At 42.9% G+C, this 18,612-nt stretch overlaps 1 protein-coding gene and 1 long non-coding RNA gene across 2 annotated transcripts in view; one reads left to right on the top strand and one right to left on the bottom strand.

The window, feature by feature from the left end:
- The window catches only part of spidr (scaffold protein involved in DNA repair), a 451,063-nt gene that overhangs the window by 126,298 nt on the left and 306,153 nt on the right, over window positions 1–18,612 (bottom strand). The gene's annotated exons all lie outside the window — the stretch shown is intronic.
- LOC139275304 (uncharacterized) overlaps window positions 11,975–18,612 on the top strand; it is a 162,341-nt gene continuing 155,703 nt past the window's right edge. The window contains exon 1 of the long non-coding RNA XR_011595710.1: window positions 11,975–12,029. This is a non-coding gene — a long non-coding RNA (uncharacterized lncRNA). The remainder of the gene's footprint in view (window positions 12,030–18,612) is intronic.

The raw sequence follows: 18,612 nt of genomic DNA on the forward strand, positions 1-18,612 counted from the left end.
ACCTGCATGCCAACCTTCAGTGACTGATGTACCATGACACCCAGGTCTCGTTGCACCTCCCCTTTTACTAATCTGTCACCATTCAGATAATAATCTGCCTTCCTGTTTTTGCCACCAAAGTGGATAACCTCACATTTATCCACATTATACTGCATCTGCCATGCATTTGCCCATTCACCTAACCTGTCCAAGTCACCCTGCAGCTTCTTAGCATCCTCCTCACAGCTCACACTACCACCCAGCTTAGTGTCATCTGCAAACTTGGAGATAATACATTCAATTCCTTCGTCTAAATCATTAACGTATAATGTAAATAGCTGGGGTCCCAGCACTGAACCTTGCGGCACCACACTAGTCACTGCCTGCCATTCTGAAAAGGACCTATTTATTCACACTCTTTGCTTCCTGCCTGCCAACCAGTTCTCTATCCACGTCAATACATTACCCCCAATATCGTGTGCCTTAATTTTGCACACTCATCTCTTGTGTGGGACCTTGTCAAAAGCCTTTTGAAAGTCCAAATACACCACATACACTGGTTCTCCCTTATCCACTCTACTAGTTACATCCTCAAAAAACTCTAGATTTGTCAAGCATGATTTCCCTTTCATAAATCCATGCTGACTTGGACCGATTCTGTCACTGCTTTCCAAATGCACTGCTATTACATCTTTAATAATTGATTCCAGCATTTTCCCTCCATCACCAATGTCAGGCTAACCGGTCTATAATTCCCTGTTTTCTCTCTCTCTCCTTTTTTAAAAAGTGGGGTAACATTAGCTACCCCCCAATCCATAGGAACTGATCCAGAGTCCATGGAATTTTGGAAAATGACCACCAATGCATCTACTATTTCTAGGGCCACTTCCTTAAGTACTCTAGGATGCAGACTATCAGGCCCTGGGGATTTATCAGCCTTCAGTTCTATCAGTTTCCCTAACACCATTTCCTGATTAATAAGGATTTCCCTCAGTTCCTCCTTCTCGCTAGACCCTCAGTCCCCTAGTATTTTCGGGAGGTTATTCGTGTCTTCCTTAGTGAAGACAGAACCAAAGTATTTGTTCAATTGGTCTGCTATTTCCTTGTTCCCCATTATGAATTCACCTGATTCTGACTGCAAGGGACCTACATTCGTCTTCACTAATCTTTTTCTCTTCACATATCTGTAGAAACTTTTGCAGTCAGTTTTTATGTTCCCTGCAAGCTTACTCATATTCTATTTCCCCCCCTCCTAATTAAACCCTTAGTCCCCCTCTGCTGAATTCTAAATTTCTCCCAGTCCTCAGGTTTGCTGCTTTTTATAGCTAATTTATATGCCTCTTCCTCTGGATTTAACACTATCCCTAATTTCCCTTGTTAGCCACGGTTGAGCCACCTTTCCTGTTCTATTTTTACGCCAGACAGGGATGTACAATAGTTGTAATTCATCCATGTGATCTTTAAATGTCTACCATTGCCTATCCATCATCAACCCTTTAAGTATCATTTGCCAGTGTGATCCAGTGTGCAATATCACCAAGGCTGAAAAACAGTAAGAGATTAAAGCAAATCAGGAAATAGTGCTTTCTGTGGCACCAAGCTTAAGTTTGTAGAAGCCCGACAGATAAAATATAACCATTTTGTTCAAAAACGGATAAAATGTAACACAACCAACGGATCAGATCAAAACTCTGCAGTCCTGCCACATCCAGTCGTGAATGATGGACAATTAAACTAATGGGAGGAGGAGGTTCCATGAATATCCCTATCCTCAATGATGGCAGAGCCCAGCACATAAGTGAAAAAGGCTGAAGCGTTTACAAGTGGATAATCCATCTCTGCCTACTGTTGAGATCCCCACCATCACAGAAGCCAGTCTTCAGCCAATTCGATTCACTCTGCACAATATCAAGAAACGGCTGAGCTCACTGAATACACCAAAGGCTATGGGCACTGACAACATCCCGACTGTCGTGCTGAAGATATGTGCTCCAGAACTAGCCACGCCTCGAGCCAAGCTTTTCTAGTACAGCTACAACACTGGCATCTACCCAACAATGTGGAAAACTGCCCAGGATGTTCTGTCCACAAGAATAAGGACAAATCCAATCCAGCCAATTACCACCCCATCAGCCTACTCTCAATCATCAGCAACGTAATGGAAAGTGTCGTCGACAGTGCTATCAAGCGGCACTAACTCACCAATAATCTGTTCACTGATGCTCAGTTTGTGTTCCGCCAGGACCACTCAGGTGGGGTCTAATTAGCCTACATATCCAACTAATATTTATTATGCTTAAGAATGATTTCAAGTTGCTTGGAGTTTATATTTGAAATTATAAAATCACAGATGAGTGAAGTAACTTTAACAAGTGCTGTATATTTCATGTAATTCTATATAATGTTGTAAAGTTTTCTTTGTTATTCCAAGCTATAAGTCCAAATATTGAAGGTCATGAGGTATAGTTCAACAGAACTTCCTAAGCTTATCACTAATTTTATATGTTTACATTTCTAGTTAACTCGGTGTAGCCCTTTCTCAGAGTTAGCACTTTTACCCAAGTCAGAAGGCCTACTCTAGAGGCTTGAGCACATAATCCAGGCTGATCCTTCAGTGCAGTAATGAGGGAGTGCTACACTATCATTGGTGCAGAATTGTCAAAAACACGTAAAGATTTAATTTGTGAGTCAAGTCCTGCTTATAGAAGCTGCTTTTTGAATAAAGCTTGTTGAGAGAAGGCCTGAATTGAAATGAGGAGTTTACAGCTTTAATATCTTGGGAACAGCTGAGTTAGAGAAGGAAACTGCGCAGTGAGACTTGATTTCAAAACAGTGGAGTTGTAGGATATCATAGGGGAGATTTTTCTGGACCTGTGGCGTAGTGCGCTGCATCACTTGGATGCAGTGCATATTGGGGAAATAGGCAGGAGTGCATGACCGTGAAGGAACAATCTGATTTTCCATTCATTAATTTAAAACATGCATCTGAAGATGGTGGTTAAAGCAGAGTTGACGTAGAAGATCAGCTATGATCTTATTGAATGGCGGAGCAGGCTCGAGAGGCCGTATGGCCTACCCCTGCTCCTATTTCTTGTTCTTAAGTGACAGCACTGGTGTGTAAATTTCAGTTGTTGACAAAAAAATGGCGTGATCTTTTTTCCCCCCCCAGTGTTTTGAGTGATTTGATTTGATTTGTTCATCTCGTTTCTTTTAACTAGTCATTCAACATTGATTGCTTTCATATTTCTTTAGCAGTTTCTGAATGGTGGCTTTCTAGCCACACTGTGGCAATAGATCTCAGCAAACAGTTAATTCATTGTTTTGTGATTGGTTCCTGGAACATTTTGGTTAGATAGACAAGTAAATAAAGCTACATAAATAAATATACAGATTCCACTCTGTGGCTCTGCTTCTCTAGGACCATACAAAAGCAGGTGACTACTTAAATAACGTTTAATTTTACTGTCAGTCAGCAAATTTTACTGAATTCAGTCAGCAAATCTTGCAAAGCATCTGGTAAGGGTCATGGCTTGCAACCAAAGTTCTCTGTAAATGGCCTGTCTTTCTGTTAATCATAAATATCCACAAATTGGCTCAGGTTTTTTTTTACTAGAGTTAAGAGTCCCAAGATATTTTTGGATTAAAAAAAGGAGAGAACAAAATGATTGAAGTTATCATATTAATATTCTTATTATTGTAGCAGTGACTACACTTCAAAGGTACTAAATTGGCTGTAAAGCACTTTGAGATGTTCCAAGGTTGTGAAAAATGCTATATAAATGCAAGTCTTTCTTTTTCAAAATTACCTTACACAGAAACATAGAAATTTACAGCGCAGGAGGTCATTTCGGCCCATCGTGTCCGTGTCGGTCGACAAAGAGCCACACTGCCCTTGGTCAGCAGCCCTGAAGGTTACATATAAACCTCTGAACAATGACGTAAAGGCAAAGAGCACCCAGCCCAACCAGTCCGCCTCACACAACTGCGACACCCCTTACACTAAAACATTCTACACCCCACCCCAACCGGAGCCATGTGATATCCTGGGACAGGCAAAAACCAGATAAAAACCCAGGCCAATTTGGGGAGAAAAAATATGGGAAAATTCCTCTCCGACCCATCCAGGCGATCGAAACTAGTCCAGGAAATCACCCTGGCCGTATTCTATTCCTTGCAGTACTTACCATTATATCTGCTCCGTCCAACAAAAGGTCATCCAGTCTAATCCCAATTACCAGCTTTAGGTCCGTAACCCTGCAGGTTACAGCACTTTAAGTGCCCATTCAACCATCTCTTAAAAGTGGTGAGGGTTTCTGCATCCACTACTCTTCCAGGCAGTAAGTTCCAGATCCCCACAACCCTCTGCGTAAAAGAAGCCCCCCCTCAAATCCCCTATAAACCTTCCACCAACCACGTTAAAACTATGCCCCCTCGTAATAGACCCCTCCACCAATGGAAATAGACCCACTCAGTTTTGGGCGCCTGGAGCTACTGCACATGCGCGCCCACTGTAGCGCGCCTGTGCAGAGGTCCCGGCACTGATTTCAGCGCAGGGACCTGGCTTCGCCCCCCACAGCTCGTGCTGCGCCACGCCCAGCTCCAGAGGACCTGCAGGGAGCCAGAGAATCGGTAAGTATTTTTTAGGTGCACTTTCTGGCGCGTAAAACGGGCATCCAGGTCGGGGCTGCGCCATTCTAGGCGCGGCTCGAAACTTGGGCCCTTTCTTTCTTGTCTCTTTATTTGTGTGACACATTTTCATTCATTACCCTCACTGCAGGCAAAAAATGTCCCTGCCTGAAATTATTAAAAGCTTGCAGGATCCTTTTTTAGTTACACAGTTAAGAAACAATTTTTTCTAATTGCTGCGGTCAAAGTTGATGTTTCACACAAAGTTTGTGAACTCAACTTTGACAAGGCGTGTAAGTAACTAACCTTTTTTTCTCCAAGCTTAACTTAAGACAGGTGCAATTCTGATATAAATGTTGGAATTCCTAGGACAGCAGCTTTGGCCCTAATTATGCTGTTATTAGCAATATCTGTACAGCTTGTGCCCCAAATTGCAGACCCCTAAACTAGAACTATACTTTTTGTGTGCCAGAAAGAATTTGAATTTTGGGCCCACTCTTGGCAAAAACACACGACTGAAAGAAATTCTATAAATTTCTCTCCAATATATACAAGTAATTATGTAATTTATCTATATTCTGGATGTATAAATAACTTAACCTTCTGGGAAAAACAGCAAGTATATGTGCAATTGAATTCCTTAATCTTCTTGAAACAACAAAGCACACCGAGGAACATTCCTGCATATAGTTTTCAATGTTTTCCACTCTTGGTTTTCTGAAAAGTTTTCATTCATGTCCCTTTAAACGACTGTGTAGCTCTGTTTACAGAGTTACAAGGACAGTTCCCAACACTCTAGTTTCCAGGAACTGCCTGCTATTCCCTGCAGGGTCAAAAATATCAGCCTGTGACAGGCAGCTAGAATCACAAAAGTAACCACAAATCTCTAAGAGGCCTCAATGGGATAGCTGGAGTAGGCGGAGTACAATTCCATTCACTCTACCAATCAGAGTAGAAGAACATTATGATCAACAGTTCTTGAAGCTGGGTACAGCCAGTACATTGTGTTCTCTTTGTGAAAAACAACTCGGTCCTGCTCTGCTTAAAGCGAGCAACAGATCTGTTTATTACTAATTTTAATCACTTTCTGGAGCAGCATATCCAGGTTTTTTTTAAAAACACAGCGCAGATTGTTTCTATATAGCAAGCAATGCAAATGAAAAGTTTAAAACTTAAGAAAAAAATTGTCGAGGCCAATGAATACTATAAACTGTATCCACCAATAACTCATTAAGAATCAAATAAATTTACAATGTTCAGGTCAAGTGTTGACAATTTCAGATTAAAATATATTAAATGTGACATTCTAAAGGATAGAATATGTCAGTGCATTATAACTTAGTACCACAGGTTCAAACTGCCATACGAAGTCCCCATGGTCAGATGGGCCATCAGCTGGTTATGAAGGAAAAATGCAGCATCCTGGAAACAGACTGCTTCCCAAATGGAGTGACAGAAAATCAAATGAAAAACTGAGTAAAAAGGAGAAAAATTGGCCGACAGTGTAATTTTGATTTTTTTTTAAAGGTTAAGATATAGGTTACAATGCACAAAATATTTTTTAACTGCAGTACTTCACTTTGCTATACACAAAAATCAAAGTCCATTTTTATCATAACATGCAACACAACTGGGTTCAATGCCCATTTTTCAAAGTAAAATGGTTTCTACTCTATGGGGAAAAAATACTTTTAACTTTAAACTAACTTACACTTTGCAGTCATTAGAAAATGTGTAGCAAACTTTTTTGAACCATCCCAGCAGCTTTTCTTTCTTAATCTTTGCTAAGCTTTCACCAATTGTGAATGTGTATGCATTATATCTATTTTATCTTTAATTGTATTAGTGCGTAAAAAATAGTCTATGGGTCACTAGCAAAGAAAAGTTAGTGAAACATATCAAACATGGCAGCAGCTTGAAATGGACTCAAATAAACCCACTACAACACCTATTTATAACAATATGGAAAACATTTTCCTTTATCTATAGGCATTTCAGGTCCGTCTATGTAATTTGCCATAAACGAGCTCTTAACTTCAAAACTGTCTCCTTATACTTTCCCTCCATTATCTTTATACAACTATTTTTGCTGCCTCTCATCAGAATACCCTTTATTTTTTTCCAGTTTTCTTCTCATCTCTCCCCTGAACATGCTAATTCATGTTGGGATACAGTCCCACAATTGTCTCAACCAAGTGACCATTCGTCATATGTATCCCTGTAAAATAAGAGTATCAGTAGGCAGATGCAAGCATTGGGCACGTCACAGCCAAGCCAACATGTACTTTCCAGTCATATTTACTGGATAGCAATTTGTAGTAGAATTCTGATTAATTTTTCCCTTAACTAGTCACACTAAGTTCAAACATTGCCAGCTAAGATCAGCTAACTAAGTTCAAACCTGGAACCTTGCTCATCTGTGACAAACAGTATCATACTGAGTGTTGTACTTCTTTGTTTTGCCACTGGAGGAACTCTATCTGTACACTTACTACTATAACTGGTAGAGTGAGCGAGTTAGGCCGGAAGCTTGAGGGCTGACTGGCTGGCTGCGGGCGAGTAGACCTCATTTGTTAGGGATCAGTCACTGTATCGGGGGGGGGGGGGAAAGAAGTGGCAATCTGGGGGGAAAGGGAAGAGGGGACCAGCGAGGTTGGCAATCGAGAGGGGCGAGAGAGGATCGGCAGGTGATGGTGGGTGGAGGTTTCCCAGGAATCGGGGTCGGCCACCGCGGGATCATGGCCTCGTGAGAAGAGTCTCCGATCATGGGGGATGAATATGGTAGGGAACCTGGCTGCAGGAGGTAGGTATAAAGCCACTTCCCTCCAGGATGCAGCAGACCCCGCCACTGTTTAACTGTCAGGTTTCACGAATTGTGTGAAACCAGTCTCCAGGCACTTAAATTCAAAATGGAGGGGAAAATAGAGGCTCCCAGCCTCATTACAATATTTAAATTGAGGTAACGCCCCCTGGCAGCGGGTTGGTCGCTGCCCAGCCAAAACCAGAAGTGGGCGGATTGGAGGTGGGATCAGGTCGGGATTCACATTTTTAACAATTTAACCGCCCCCATGCTCCAAACCCACCCGTTTTCTGATGGGAAAATTCCAGCCTTAGTCTCAGGGACAGATAAGTCTCTATCTCCCATTAATTGTGATTCTAAATCCACCACAGTAAGTGGTATACTTCTGCAAGGCAGGACCAGCCAGCTAATTTCCTTCTTCCAAGAGAGTGGGATGTGTTTCAGTTGTCTATCAAGGGACAGTAAAACTATTTCCAATAATAGCAGTTGTATGAAATTTAGTCAGTCCAGTATAGGGTTCAAACTTGTGTCATTTCGGAGTCCAAAATTTGATTAGAATTATCAGATAATTTTAAGTCAACGTTGAAAGATTTAAAAACTCTATGGGCTGGATTTTAAATTAGCAACACACTGGGAGTGGGGAGTTTGATAGCACATAGGAAACACTGAAGTCAGGGCAGCACATCTGTCAGTGTCTTTTTAACCTGGCCACTATATTACTGTATGATTTCCGGGTTTCCCGACCAATTAGCACCAGCAGGCATGATGATGACTCGCATGATGCGATTTGAACTCCAGTATTTAAAGGCACACTCCAAACATGCAATTAAGAAAATGCCGGAATGGAGTCCAGAAGGCCAAAGGCTGCGCCTCAGTTTAGTTATGCCTCCTTGGATGTATTGCTGGGGGCTGTGAGGACCTGGAGGGACATGCTGTTCCTTAGCGATGGGAGGAAGAAGCTGACTGGGGTCACCAAGTGGCATGGTTGGAGGTGGCACAAGAGGTCATCAGCAAGGGCATGATGCCACGCTCATGGATACAATTTAGGAAGTGGTTCAATGACTTAAGCAAGACAGGAAAGGGGAGAGTAATGGTACTATCTACTACATCCTGATATGCGTATCAGTAGGAAGTAGGCGATCTTGATGATGGAGTGAATATGTGGTAGGAAACTCATCTTGGTGTCAAATACAACACCAGGGTTGCGAACATTCTGGTTCAGCCTTGGACAGTTGCCAGGGGAGGGATGGAGTCGGTGGCTAGGTAACAAGAGTTTCTGGCTGGGACTGAAGACAATGACTTCGGTCTTCCCAATATTTAGTTGGAGGAAATTTCTGCTCATCCAGTACTGGATGACAGTGGAGGGGTCAAGAAAGGTGATGCTGAGGAAGAGCTGGGTGTCATCAGCGTACATGTGGAACCTGACGTGCTTTTGGATGATGTCACCAAGGGGCAGCATGTAGATGTGAAATAGATGGAGGCCAAGGATAGATTCTTGGGGTACTCAAGAGGTAACGGTGCAGGAGTGGGAAGAGAAGTCATTGCAGGTGATTCTCTGGCTACGACTGGAAAGATAGGGATGGAACCAGGTGAGGGCAGTCCCACCCAGCTGAACGATGGAAGAGAGAAGTTGGAGGAAGATGGTGTGGTCAACCATCTCAAAGACTACAGATAGGTGAAGAAGGATGAGGAGGGATTGGTTACCACGGTCACTGTCACGTAGGATGTAATCTGTGACTTTGATAAGGGCCGTTTCAATACTGTGGCAGTACACAAGTACAAAAGTGCAAACAGTATTCAAAGAGTTAAAGGTTCTATGAAGAAGTCTATACCATCTGCAATTAGATGTCCATTTAAATGTAAAACTAAAATTAATTAGTAGAATTTTAAAACCATTTCATAATTTGCTATTCATATACAAATTTAACTAAGTCACTATCCGTGTACAAGCCTGCTTTAACAGAACTAGCTGAGTATAACCAGCTACAGCTGGATCAGTTCTATAAAAAGCTGCCTTAGGAACAAACACTACAATTGCCTCCCCCAACCTTCACGTCAAGGCTACGCACAGTCACGCGCTGATGTCACATCAACAGCTTCTCAAACCTATCCTGTGAATGAACCAGCTTGCTCAAAATCTGTGGGATTTGTTTATGAACAGCATCTGTCGAGACAGGCATCAAGTAACGTCATGTGTGAGCAAATGACAGCACACACTACATTCCTGCTAGACCACATGGTTTTTTTCTCAGAATAAAGCAGGAAATAGCAAAACTGCCCACAGGAAAAACAAACCTGGTGCACTATATTTTTCAACAGATAAATCTGTAAAGAAAAAGACATTTTTTTTAGCAATTATTCAAATATCTTTTTTGCTGTCAAAATCAAAAGGAAAATACATCAAATGTTGTAACATTATATAAATGATATGCGATGATAGCTATAAAGACATGTATTAAAAGGCTATAACGTAGAAGATTCAGATATTATAAACCATAAGAATGGGGTAGGGCAGTTGGAGAATGTTATCTGAATTCCCAAGATCTGTTTGTGTTGGGTACAGCACCATATTCCTATGCATTTCTTATGGCTTAGAATAGATAGAACTAATCATACTGGATTCTTTCTTTAAGCATGAAATCTTGATTGTCGACACGAGTAAATACAAAGTGGAGAGAATTTGCACACACCATGCAATTCAAACACTGACAACTTCACAAAGCTCAAATTGGAGATGTAGGCCTATATTTTATCAGCAGATGCAAATCAATTGGCCCTCTGTATGCTATTTTCCACTTCGATATATGACCCATTTGTTATTGCTGGTAGCAATTGAACTCACATTTCATGCTCAGAGGTGAGAGCACATGTTTGTTCCTTGTCAGCAAATATGTGCCCCAATTTTCTTTTCGCATTTTCACTCTCCTGAAGAGGATGATTTTTAAGGGTTACGGTTCCACGGTTATCAACTGCCCTCTGGCCCATCACACAAGTGGCTGTTTATCCTGTGCGAGCCTATCGTAGAAGATTATTTAACTACAGGAGGGCTAACAATCAACCCCAATCCTGATGCTACCTGATGCCCTGACGCGTGCATTTTCCAGCAGGAAGCACTGCCCCATGTTGAATTTTTCCCTCCTGGATCCAGGGTATTGAAACCAATGATTTCATTCCCACTGTCAAGCTGGCTGAAATCAGCTAACTCAGCAGAGAATTAAACCTCAGACACTCTCATGGCTCCATTATAGACTTGGCAGCGTAATAACCAACAAAGTTATCAGGGTAGCTTCTCCATGGTTTTAAAAAAAAAAATAAATCTCATCTCTGATTGTGAGGCAAACTAAGGTCTCAAGTCCTGTGCCCTAAAAATGCATTATTCTATGGATAGAGATAGTAGGTAGCCCAGGATACCTGGGAATCCTAGTTTTAATACATAACAATGTCTTGGACAATAGCATAGTAAGCAATGCATCGTGGCCCCCCGACCGGCGAGAGAACAGCACCGCAGGTCGGGAAGTATAAAGAGCTGGAGCGGCATACCACTTCAACCTCCAGCACGAGCTGCTCCAAGTGTGTGATGATTTTGAGATGGGCGACTGGGTGACGTCATCAAAACCCTGGTTGCTGTTTTGGAGCATCGGCAGGACCTAGGTACAGAGGAGTGGGAAGGTCGGGGCGGATGAGCGGCAAGTAGCGAGATGCGGTGAATGTTTATAGCGGAGGAGCGGCGAGAGATTGTGGCGGAGGTGCGACAGATGAGGGTACGGGGCCCAGAAGAGGCGAGTGCCTAGGGGCAGCACGGGCCAGCCCACACTGCGATATGTGCGCGCACTAGGTCCGTGCAGCAGAGCAGGTCCCCAGTCAACTCGGTTAATCCTTGCCACTGGACCAAGACCTAGCTCTATTAAGCCCGTGAGGTGGCTAGTGTGCAACGGTCACCACACGTTAAAAAAATTCATACACAGGCATCTTCCACCCCCCCCCCAATTGGAGTTCAGGACTGAAACATCGGGTCCTTCATCGAAACACCCTGTGAACTCGTGAAAGCAAGTCATCCTTGTTCGAGAGACTGCCGAATGATGAGTAAGCATAATTGCAAAAGTTTTATTCAGGCAAAATTTATATTGTGTGTATCTTTTTAAAAAAAAGTTATTTTGTGTGTGTGTGCTGTGCAGCAAGAGAGAGTTTTCCATCATGCTAAAAGTTAATTTTTTTAAAAAGGCAAGTGAATTTTGAAGCCAGTTAATTAGTTCATCTGTGTTTTGTTGAATTAGAAAGGCAACAGTTAATTGCTTAAAGATACAAGATTCTAACACCTATGAGACAGAGAAGGAGATAAAAAAAATGAGGCAGGCAGACAGTATCTTTCCTCCATCTACTTTGATTTCTTTTTTTTTTAAATCTGTAAAAAAAAGCCTCTTTGAGGGAAACAAAACGATTAGGAAGAGGGAGGGAGGAGAGAAACAGATCAAAGATGAGGAGCCCACTGCTCCAGCAGAGCACATCAGGAGAGCAGAGCATTTAAAAACAGCACGGGAGCCTGGCGGGAGCAGCAGTGCAGCAGAGCGCGTCAGAACAGTGGATTCAAAGACAAAAATAAACAAGTAGCGTTACAGGACAGCAGGTAGGTGATTGGGTTGCCGAGTATTTTTTTTCCTCTAAACTAGGGCAGTGGTTTAAACTAAGAGTGGGAAACTATAACGTTCTTTATTAAATTAACTTAACTAGATAAACTAATTAATATAACTATAAATAATCATTAAATAAAGGTGCTGTGTGGCCCAAATGCACAGAGTATAAGGAATAAATTGAATGAACTGCAGGCACAAATTCAAATTGGAGGGTATGACATGGTAGCCATTACTGAGACATGGCTGCAAGTCTGTCAGGACTGGGAACTAAATATACCAGGTTATAAGGTCTACAGGAAAGACAGGGAAAATGGCAGAGGGGGAGGAATAGCTTTAATGATTAAGGATCAAATTAATTAAATGATGAGAGGATATTATGGGCCCAATTTTGGCCAAGCCATTTTTTTGGCGTACTTACCCTTTATGCGCCGTTTTTGTGCGCTGGAAATGGCACCGGAAAAAATGGCCCCATCCTGGCCGTTCTGAAGAGTCTGGAGTGCCCTGGCGCAGTGCAGATTAAACAGTGGGGGGCAGAACTACAGCCCTGCGCCGGCAGTGTCACACATGTGCAGTGGCGTCGGGTCCGGTGTTTGCGTATGCGCAGTAGCGCCAAAACTTGCAGGAGTGTCCTGCCCGTGTTACTGTTTGTAAGCAATCGACGCCCCCCCCCCCCCCAACCTCCGGTGATACGAAGGCCAGCCAGCAGCTCTTTCTCTCCACCCTCCACCACCAATGCCGTGTTCGGTCGCCTCCGCCCCGGTGATATGAAGGCCAGCCAGCAGCGCTCTCTCTCTCTCTCCCCGCTCCACCACCGATGCCACGTTCAGTCGCCCCCTCCCCCCGGTGATATGAAGGCCAGCCAGCATCTCTCTCTCTCTCTCTCCCCTCCTTCTCTCCCCCCTGCCCCCCCCACTGAGTGTACAGAACAGACTTTATTTGTATAGCGTAGGTGATCGATCCATACAATACAAAGGATAGCAATTTGGATTTCTCTCACCTCTGCTACCTGATTTAGCCTTGCAACATCACCATATTTACCAGAGGTTGATCAAAACTATCATAATTCTGCCCATCTTCCATTAGATTCTTTGTTGACTTGCTCACCATATTATTTCTGTTCTAGTTGAATGCGTATTTTCTGCAATTGTCGTGTGGTTTTCCTTTTGGGTAGCTAAGCTTGTCTTTTGGAAGTTAGAGGAGGGTGCCCCTGAAGAGTTAATACTTTCAATAGGTGTGCTACACAGAGAACCATTCCTGTGGACTTAAGTCTAAAAAAAAGAACTTGCATTTATATAGCGCCTTTCTCAACTTCAGGATGTCCTAAAGTGCTTTACAGCCAATTAAATACTTTTGAAGAGTAGCCACTGTTGTAATGTTGGAAATGCGACAGCCAATTTCTGTAAAGCAATGTGATAATGACCATAGAATCTGTTTTGGTGATGTCGTGGCTCGGAGATCACTCCTGCTGCAGTGGGATGGGTGTCCTTGGGCCGAGAAAGCCAGCGACTGATTGACCTACAGTATTTGAGATGCACAGATCAGTCCTGCTGCTGGCTGCGAGGGGTTGGGTTGGGGGTGGGGGGAAAGAGAGTGGTGTTGGGGGTGTAGGAATGTGGAGGGACACACGGAGCGAAGGGTTGGGGGGGGGGGAGGGGGGGAAAAGAGTGCTGTTGGGGGTGTGGGAAACAGTGGTGGGTTAGGGTGGGTTTCACGTTACTCTAACAGTCAGTTCCTGACAGAGGCACGTTAATGCCGAACAGTTCTTGTAAATGAGAGATAATCTAGTCCGAGATGAGTTATTCAAGTAATAGGTTGGACTAATGGGGTATGATGTTTTCCGAAGGATTAACTTAGTCACAATTAGGTGTTGATGTGTCTGCCTCAGCTAGGAGCCTACACTTACTTATTTATAAAAGAGAAACAACTGTCCTCACTCAACAGATATAAAGCAAAATATCATCGCTAGAGGTTTTAGGCCATTTTAAGTGATGTGTTTAATGCTTTAGACCTTTGTGTTTAATGCTTCCCACCCCGTGTCTCTGGCTGTGCCTGCACTGAACTTAACTCTAGGTTTAGGTTTTTCAGAACTTATAAAAGTGGACACTTACTCCGTTCGAAGTTAGTTTGGAGTAACTTTTCGCAGGTCAAACCTGCAAAACAGGCCTAAGTGGCTGGACACACCCCCTTTTGAAAAAAAACTGAACTAAAACAAAACTAAACGAACTCACTAGAACTGGAGCAAACTAAATGCCGAGAATTGCGATTTCTAAGATACTCCAAACTAAACCAGTTGCTCCAAAAAAATAGGAGCAACTCCACCCGAAACTTGGGCCCCATGAGAGGTAAGCAGGCAGTGGAGACTTTATGGGTAGAATTAAGAAATAGGAAGGGATTTAAGACTGTCGTGAGAGTTGTGTATAGGCCCCCTGGTAGCAGCTGTGAAGTGCTAGATTGTATAAATACAGAGATTAGACAAGCGTGTCTCAAAGACAGAATGGCTTTTAATGGAGGATTTTAACATTCATAATGACTGGGATAAGCAGACGAACACCAATCAGAAAGGTAGTGAATTTCTTGAGTGAGTCTGATATAGTTTTCTAAAACCATATGTCCTAGAGGCAATAAGGGAGCAAGCCATATTAGATTTAGTAATGAGTAATGAGCCAGATTTAGTTAACAGCCTAAACGTGCATGAACATTTATACAATAGCGATCATAACATGATCAAGTACAATGTAGAGTTTAAGAGAGAAATATGAAACAGCTGCTAAGATTCTAGATTTGGGTATAGTCGACTTCAACAGGATGAGATCAAGACTGTCCACAGTAAACTGGGCAAATCTGTTAATGGGTAAAACAACAACAACAACTTGTATTTATATAGCACCTTTAACATAGTGAAACATCCAAAGGAGATTCACAGTATTATGAGACAAAAAATTTGACACCGAGCCACATAAAGAGAAATTAGCACAGGTAACCAAAAGTTTGGTCAAGGAGGTAGGTTTTAAGAAGCGTCTTGAAGGAGGAAAGAGAGGTAGAGAGGTGGAGAGGTTTAGGCAGAGAATTCCAGAGCTTAGGGCCTAGGGATTTAAAAACAAGGGTGAGAATTTTGAAATTGAGTCATTGCTTAAGCGGGAGCTAATGTAGGTTAGCGAGCACAGGGGTGATGGGTGAGCAGGACTTGGTACGAGTTAGTGCACGGGCAGTCGAGTTTTAGATCACCTCTAGTTTACTTGGGGTAGAATGTGGGAGGCCATGCTTGGAGTGCGTTGGAACAGTCAAGCCTAGAGGTAACAAGGCATGGATGAGGACTTTAGCAGCGGATGAGCTGAGACATGGGCGGAGGTGGGCGATATTACGGAGGTGGAAATAGGCGGTCTTAGTTATGCTGCGGATATGGTCAAAAGCTCATTTCAGGGTCAAATAGAATACCAAGGTTGCGAAGAGTCTAATTCAGCCTCAGACAGAAGTTGGGGAGAGGGATAGGAACATAAGAAATAGGAGCAGAAGTAGGCCATTTGGCCCCTCGAGCCTGCTCCGCCATTCAATAAGATCATGGCTAATCTGATCTTGGCCTCAACTGCACTTATCTGCCCACTTCCCAATACCCATGACTCCCTTAATGTTCAAAAATCCCCACTTTAAATATATTCAATGACCCAGCCTCCACAGCTCCCTGGGGTAGAGAATTCCAAAGATTCACGACCCTCTCAGAGATGAAATTCCTCCTCATCTCCGTTTTAAATGGCCAACCCCTTATTGTGAAACAATGACCCTAGTTCTAGATTCCCCCACGAGGGGAAACATCCCCTCTGCATCTACCCTATAAAACCCCCTCAGATTCTTCTATCTTTCAATAAGATCACCTCTCATTCTACTAAACTCCAATGAGTTTGGGCCTGGCCTTCTCAACCTTTCTTCATAAGACAATCCCTTCATCTCAGGAATCAACCTCGTGAACTCCTCCAATGCAAGTATATCCCTACTTAAATAAGGAGACCAAAACTATACGCAGTACTCCATGTGTCTCACCAATGCCCCGTACAGTTGTAGCAGGACTTCCCTATACTTTTATCCTCCATCCCCCTTGCAATAAAGGCCAACATTCCATTTGCCTTCCTAATTACTTGGTGTACCTGCATTTTAACTTTTCGTGTTTCATGTACAAGGATCCCCAGATCCCTCTGTACTACAGCATTTTCTAATCGCTCCCCATTGAAATAATAATTTGCTTTTTAATTTTTCCTACCAGTGGATAACCTCACAATTTCTCACATTATACACCATCTGGATTTTTGCCCACTCCCTTTGCCTGTCTATATCCCTTTGCAGATTTTTTGCGTCCTCCTCACAACTTGCTTTCCCACCCATCCTTCTATCATCAGTAAATTTTGCTAAATTACACTTGGTCTCTTCATCCAAGTCATTAATATAAATAGTAAATAGTTGAGGCCCCAGCACTGATCCCTGAAAATGACCCATTTATCCTGACACTCTCTTTTCTGTTCGTTAGCCAATCCTCTATCCATGCTAATGGGGTAAAATTGAGGTTGGAGTCTTCCTTCGAACAAACGCCTCCGACCGCAAAAAAATCTATGAAAGCACCTGATGGTCCCAGAGGAATGTAGGATTCCGGTCGGAGGCCTAGATTCGCTGCGCAGCGCATGGGGAGATGTCTTTCACGTATGTACGTATGGGCTGGAGTCACGTGGGCCTGGACCAATCACTATGCAGTATTCTCATTGATAAAAATGGGAGCTCTGTTTGTACGGGTTCCCATTACTATCAATGAGAAATACCCCTCAAACACAGCATAATAAATAAATAAAACTCCTCACATATTTAAAATTAAGTGAAATTAAATGTAATTAAATGTTATAGAAAAAAATATATATTTGGGAATTTTTTTTTTAATGGTTTTACTTGCTTGGTAAAAGTAAGGTATGCGCCTGCTTTTACCAGGCATAAAAGTTTGAAGAACATTCGCTGGGCATGAATTGGGCAAATGGTCCAATCTCTGCCGCGCGCATATCCTTCTCCCAGGAATACGTAGGATCTGTACGTGGAAATCTTGACAGATCGGAAAAGACGCATCGCGCACCGAGAATCAGCTTTTGCAACGGCTGGCCGGATCCATGCGCACTTCGTACGGACCCGGCGAGGCCGCAATTTTAGACCCAATATATTACCCCAACCCAGTGAGCTCTTATCTTGTGCAGTATCCTTTTATGTGGCACCTTATCGAATGCCTTCTGGAAATCCAAATACATATCTACTGGCTCCCCTTTATCCACCCTGCTCAGTGGCTAGGGAACGGATCGACTGAAAACAATGGCTTCGGTCTTCCCAATATTCAATTAGAGAACACTTCTGCTCATCCAGAACTGGATGTCGGACAAGCAGTCTGACAATTAGAGACCGAGGAGGGGTTGAGAGAAGTGATAATGAGGTAGGGCTGGGTGTCATCAGCTAAATGTGGAAACTGACGCTGTGTTTTCAGATGATGTCACCAAGGGGCATGTTATGTATGTAAACATTACCAATGTTTAAGACTTGTCACCAGGGGGCGCACTTGTGGGAGACACAAGGGTCACCGGCACACCCTGGGCAGCAGGTATAAAATGCAGTCAACCATGCTGCCTCCTCACTCTGGAGTTACAATAAAGAGACCAAGGTCACAACAGTCTTGTGGAGTTATTCTAAATGTAATAATTGGCGACGAGTAACAGATCACGAACTTTCACGCAGTTATAGCTGCCGTTGGTATTCTTGAGCGATTTGTTGAGGGTGATGACTGGGAAGCCTTTGTTGTGGCGAACGAGCTGGAAAAGGCAGAAACGCCGATCAAGCGCAGGGTGATTCTCCTCACCGTTTGCAGGTCCACGAAAAATGGAGTCATCAAAAATCTGATAGCACCGACTCAAGGGGTTCAATGGCCTACTCTTGTTCCTATGTTCCCTTTTGAGGGTTAAGAGTAAGGTGAGTGACGGTAGTCTAAGAGGGAGGGGAGGAAATGGGGTTTTAGTAGATGCATAAAGTGGAAAAGGAAGGAGTAGTGATGGGAGTGAGGGGGCAGTAGGAGACGTGAGGAAAGGAAGGAAAAATTATAAAGAAATACAGGAATTCTCCAGAATCACAAAATACTGCAGCCACGGAGTCTGCAACTTGTCAACATCTGTACAAACTCACTCACTCTTTACTCTATCAATTAGACTTTGTAGCCTTAGAAAAACACACACCTATACGTCAGCAGAATATTAATTGTCTTTCCTGTGGTATATTTCGATCCTTATTAAACCTTTGATGTGCCATGAACAGCACCATCGCAGATTTATATACATCACTTGCACACACCCACAACTACAAATATACTTCCTTTTATATTTAACGCCACTCATGACTTAACATGGGAGAGCAGGATGAGATGCAATTACCAGTTCTTGTTCAATTTCTGTTATATTTGTTACCCAAATAATCACATCTGAGTGATTAAAAAAATAGCATCCAATCATATACATCACAGCATAGCAGAACAGAAAGGTTCTGCATATCACAGTAAAATATTCTAAAATG

This window comes from Pristiophorus japonicus, chromosome 1 (assembly GCF_044704955.1).
Source record: "Pristiophorus japonicus isolate sPriJap1 chromosome 1, sPriJap1.hap1, whole genome shotgun sequence".
Taxonomy (NCBI): domain Eukaryota; kingdom Metazoa; phylum Chordata; class Chondrichthyes; family Pristiophoridae; genus Pristiophorus; species Pristiophorus japonicus.